Below are 5445 nucleotides of genomic sequence, written 5' to 3'. Positions count from 1 at the left end.
GCGTCTTTGATAGCCCTTAAATCTTCAGATATTAATATCATTCTGGGTATGGACTGGATGTCGGCTCATCAAGCCAAAATTGATTGCTTCTCTAGGACTGTTCAACTCACCCATCCTTCGGGGAAGATAGTCAATGTCTTGACCCGAATAGGCAAGCGACAGTTATTTTCTCTTAACGCCAGCCCTTTGCCAGACCTTGAGGACGTTCCGGTAGTCCGTGACTTCCCGGATGTCTTTCCAGAGGAATTGCCAGGTGTTCCACCTGACAGGGATGTTGAGTTCGTAATAGACCTCATTCCAGGAACCGTTCCGATTGCTAGAAGACCTTATAAGATGGCACCACTAGAACTAGCCGAGCTTAAGAAACAACTCGATGAGTCCTTGAAAAAGGGTTTCATCCGACCTAGTTCATCTCCGTGGGCTTGCCCCGTCCTATTCGTCAAGAAGAAGGATGGTACGGACCGGATGGTTGTAGATTACCGACCTGTCAATTTGGTCACAATCAAGAACAAATATCCGCTTCCCAGGATCAACGACCTGTACGATCAGCTCACTGGATCCTCAGTCTTTTCCAAGATGGATTTGAGGTTGGGCTACCATCAAATCAAAGTCAGAAATGGGGACATTCCTAAAACGGCCTTTGTTACTCGTTATGGCCAATACGAGTACACCGTCATGTCCTTCGGTTTAACCAACGCTCCAGCCACCTTTTCTCGGTTAATGAACTCAATCTTCATGGAGTATTTGGATAAATTCGTCGTGGTTTACCTCGATGATATACTCATCTACTCCAAGAACGAGGAAGAACATGCCGAACATCTAAGGCTAGTGTTGAAGAAACTTCGAGAGCATCGCCTTTATGCCAAATTTTCTAAATGTGAATTCTGGTTGTCAGAAGTGACCTATCTGGGTCATGTAATATCTGGTAAAGGTATTGCTGTTAACCCTGAGCGAGTTCAAGCCGTCCTTAATTGGACTCCACCTGAATCGGTCAAGCAAGTTCGGAGTTTTCTAGGCTTAGCGAGCTATTGTCGTCGCTTTGTCGAGAACTTCTCCAAAGTTGCTAAACCTCTAACCGAACTCCTCAAGAAAGATAAGAAGTTCGAGTGGACTCCACAATGTGAGCACAACTTTCAGGAACTGAAAAGACGCCTGACTTCTGCTCCCGTACTAGTACCGCCAGACTTCTCCAAGGACTTTGTTATCTACTGCGACGCCTCGCGACAAGGACTAGGTTGCATTCTCATGCAAGATCGACACGTAATTGCTTACGCTTCACGGCAATTGCACCCACATGAGGAGAATTATCCTACTCATGATCTAGAGCTTGCAGCCGTAGTCTATGCACTTAAGACCTGGCGACATTACCTCCTCGGTAATCGTTGCGAAATATTCACTGATCACCAAAGTCTGAAGTACATTTTCACCCAACCGGATTTGAATCTCAGGCAAAGACGTTGGGTTGAGTTGATCACAGACTTCGACTTAGGAATAACTTACACCCCAGGAAAAGCCAACGTCATGGCTGATGCGCTAAGTCGTAAATCTTATTGTAACAACCTGATGTTACAACAAAGTCAACCGCTTCTCCATGAGGAATTTCGGAAGCTTAACCTTCACATTGTTCCTCAAGGATTTCTTTCCACCTTGGTAGCAAAACCTACTCTTACGGATCAAATCATCGCTGCCCAAAAGCGAGATAAGGGAATATCTAAAATCAAAGAGAACATTGCTAGCGGAGGTGCTAGTTGTTTCTCCACAAATGATCATAGTGTTGTGTACTTTGAGAACCGTCTAGTGGTTCCCAAGAACCAGCATCTACGGCAGTTGATCCTTAAGGAGGCTCATGAATCTCCTCTCACCGTTCATCCCGGTAGTACTAAGATGTATCAGGACCTACGCCAGAGGTTCTGGTGGACTAGGATGAAAAGAGAAATTGCTCAGTATATTGCTAATTGCGACGTCTGTCGTCGTGTAAAAGCATAGCATCAATGGCCTGCTGGCACCCTTCAACCCTTAGCTATTCCTGAATGGAAATGGGATAAAATTGGTATGGATTTCATTACCGGTTTTCCCAGGACCAAGAGAGGGAATAATGCTATCTTCGTCGTTGTCGATCGTCTTTCCAAAGTAGCCCATTTCTTACCTGTTCGTGAGAGTATAACCGCTAGTCAGCTGGCAGACTTATACATCTCCCGAATAGTGTCCCTCCATGGTGTTCCCTTGGAAATTAACTCGGATCGAGGAAGTCTTTTCACCTCTCGATTTTGGGAAAGCTTCCAAAATGCTATGGGAACCCGTCTCTCCTTTAGCACCGCCTTCCACCCTCAGTCGAGTGGTCAAGTGGAACGCGTCAACCAAATTCTAGAAGACATGCTTCGAGCCTCTGTTATCTCATTCGGAATGGACTGGGAGAAGTGCCTTCCATTTGCCGAATTCGCTTACAACAACAGCTATCAATCTAGCTTGGGTAAAGCCCCTTTTGAAGTTCTCTATGGACGACGGTGTCGAACACCCCTTAACTGGTCAGAGACCGGGGAAAGACAATTCTTTGGCCCGGATATGATTCAGGAAGCAGAAGAACAAGTTCGTATCGTTCGTGAAAAGTTGAAAACAGCTCAATCTCGTCAAAAGAGTCAATATGACCGAAAACATAAGGCTATGACTTTCGAGGTTGACGAGAAAGCTTATCTTCGGGTCACCCCTCTGAAGGGAACCCATCGTTTCGGTATCAAAGGCAAGTTGGCTCCTCGTTACATTGGACCTTTTCGCATTCTCGCCAAACGAGGAGAAGTTGCCTACCAGTTGGAACTACCTCCGCACCTCTCCAGAGTCCACGATGTCTTCCACGTTTCTCAACTCAGGCGTTGCTTCTCGGATCCTATCCGTGAAGTGGACCACGAAACGCTTGATCTCCAAGATAATCTTACATACCGAGAGTACCCCATTCGTATCCTCGATCAGGCCGAACGTACCACCCGACGTCATAATATCAAGTTTCTCAAAGTTCAATGGTCGCACCATTCTGAGGATGAAGCAACTTGGGAAAGGGAGGATCGTCTTCGACTTGAGTATCCCGCCTTCTTCCCGGAGGAACCCAAATCTCGGGACGAGATTCTTTTGAGTGGGGGTGAGTTGTCACACCCTAGCTAGTCATGCATCAGAGTGTGTGCATCATGTTTAAAATTCCATTTAAATTGAAATGGGGATTTGTGAAACCCTCAGAATCATTTCTGAAAATGATCCAAATAAAAATTTCTCCAAAAAGGTCCAAGAAAATGCTCATGTTGCTCTCTGAAAATATTGGACAGAGATAAAAATCAAACCAATATTTTTAAGAGCTCATAGGTATTTATTTTGGGCATTTGGAATTAATGCATAAATATTTGCATTGGAAATATATTAGTTATATATATTAATATATGTCCAAATATTATGCCAAATATAAAGGAGCTCTGGAATAATATATCTAGCTCCTGCAAAAATTGGCATAAGGTAAATAAATGATTTAATATATTATTTAAATCAAAACAAATGTCAGAAAATTAAAAACAGAAATAATTAAAAGGGAGAAGCTTACCTGGGCTCCTCCCTGTGCAGCCCAGCCAGCTGGCCGGCTCAGCCAGCAGGCGGCCCAGCCCGCCTCCCTCCTCTATCGTCTTCGTCCTCGACAGAGAGAGGGGAGTGTGGCCGGCGCGCGCGCGCCACCGCGCCACGCCACCTGCTCGCCTGCCTGCCTGCCCTCCCCTCCTCGCTCGATGCCCCGGACGACGCCACGCCCTCCCCCCTGCTCTCTCTCACTCTCCCGCGGTTCTTCCCTCCTCTCCCTCGCTCCCTCTCTCACGGCCGAACACCACCGTCGCCGCCATTCGCCATAGCAGCCGTCACCGGCCACCCCTCGCCCCTCCGTTGAGCTCAGGAGCTCCGCCGCGACCCCCTCTTCCTCCCCACCAAGCCAAGCCTCTCCGGAAGCCCTGCATCGCCGCCACGTCGCCGTTCCCCTCCTCGGCCACCGGAGATCGTCGCCGTCGAATCGGGAGCTACCGGACGTCCCCGAGCCCGCTAACCATCCCTGCAGCTCCGCGGTGAGCCACTGACTTGATTCCCCTTGCCCCGTCGTCCCTAGCCTCCTGTAGCTGCCGCCCCCTTGAGCTCCGAAGCTCGCCGCCGCCGTGCCTCGTCGCCGCCGTGGCTGGAGCCGTTGTATCTCGAAGCCGAGCACACCAACGTGCTCCACACCTCACCAGGAGCACGTAGCACGCACCAACGCCTCCCCTAGCGCCCTGCATCGCCAAACCCGCCGTTGGCCGAACTCCGGCCGCCGCTCGCGAGCTCGCCGTCGTCGGTACCGGCCACCTCAGGCGCGGCCACCACCACCGTTCGACGCGCGGGAGCAAGGGCTCTCCAACGAGCCCAAGCACGGCCTCGCCCGTGCTCTGTAGCGCGTTTCCGCATCGCGCCGCCGTCTCGGGCCCCGCCGACGTCATGTCGCCGGTGGGTTTGACCTGTTTGACCTGGGGTTTGACCCCCCAGGGTCACTGACGCGTGGGCCCCGTCGGCCAGGTGGTCAGATTAGTGCTAATCACCGCTTAATTAACCCCCCTGACACTGACAGTGGGCCCCAGCGCCACTAACCCCTAATTAGAAATAAATTAAACCTGTTAAACCCCCCCTGTCACTAACGTGTGGACCCCACACGTCAGGTTTGACCTCAGCCAGCCACAGTTGACCACTGACGTCATGCTGACGTCATGCTGGCGCAATATATATATTTCTGGATTTAATTTAAATCAGGAAATTCCAGAATATTATTTAAAACTTCAAAAATTCATAACTTTTATTCTGTAACTCCAAATTGGACAAATTATATATGAAAAATGATCAGAAAAATCCAATCTATCCATCTGTACTACTTTAATGCATGATCTAACAAGTTAAATTGATGTTTTAAGCAGAACAAGGAAAATCACTTTAAAAGGCCATGTTTGAGTTTGAAATTTGAATCTTTGATTCAAATTTGTTCAAACCCTTCTGGTTATAGTTGCATTAGCCCAACACACTCATATTGCCATGTTTCATGCATGCATCATATTGTTGCATATTGTTTGGTGATGGTTGTGTATCGATGTCCTTTGTGACAGGTTCTGCCTCCGAGGAGTACCGTGATTACCCTAACGAAGAACCGTATCAGTGCATCGAACCATCAGGCAAGCAACCAACCATTTGATCATATCGATACAATCCCATGTTCTCGCTCCTGCTCTCTTTTACTGCATTAAGACAACGCGTTTCAAACTGCTGTGTGCTACGGTAGTTGAACCCATTTCCTCTGCATGACCTGTCATTGCCACAGTAACTAGATGAAACCCACTAGCATGTGTAGGAGTTGATTGAGCCATATGTATGTGTTGTTCCTACCTTGCTATGCCTGCTATGCTTAGAGTC

Source organism: Triticum dicoccoides, chromosome 7B (genome assembly GCF_002162155.2).
Source record: "Triticum dicoccoides isolate Atlit2015 ecotype Zavitan chromosome 7B, WEW_v2.0, whole genome shotgun sequence".
Taxonomy (NCBI): Eukaryota; Viridiplantae; Streptophyta; class Magnoliopsida; order Poales; family Poaceae; genus Triticum; species Triticum dicoccoides.
This window is presented reverse-complemented; position numbering follows the sequence as displayed.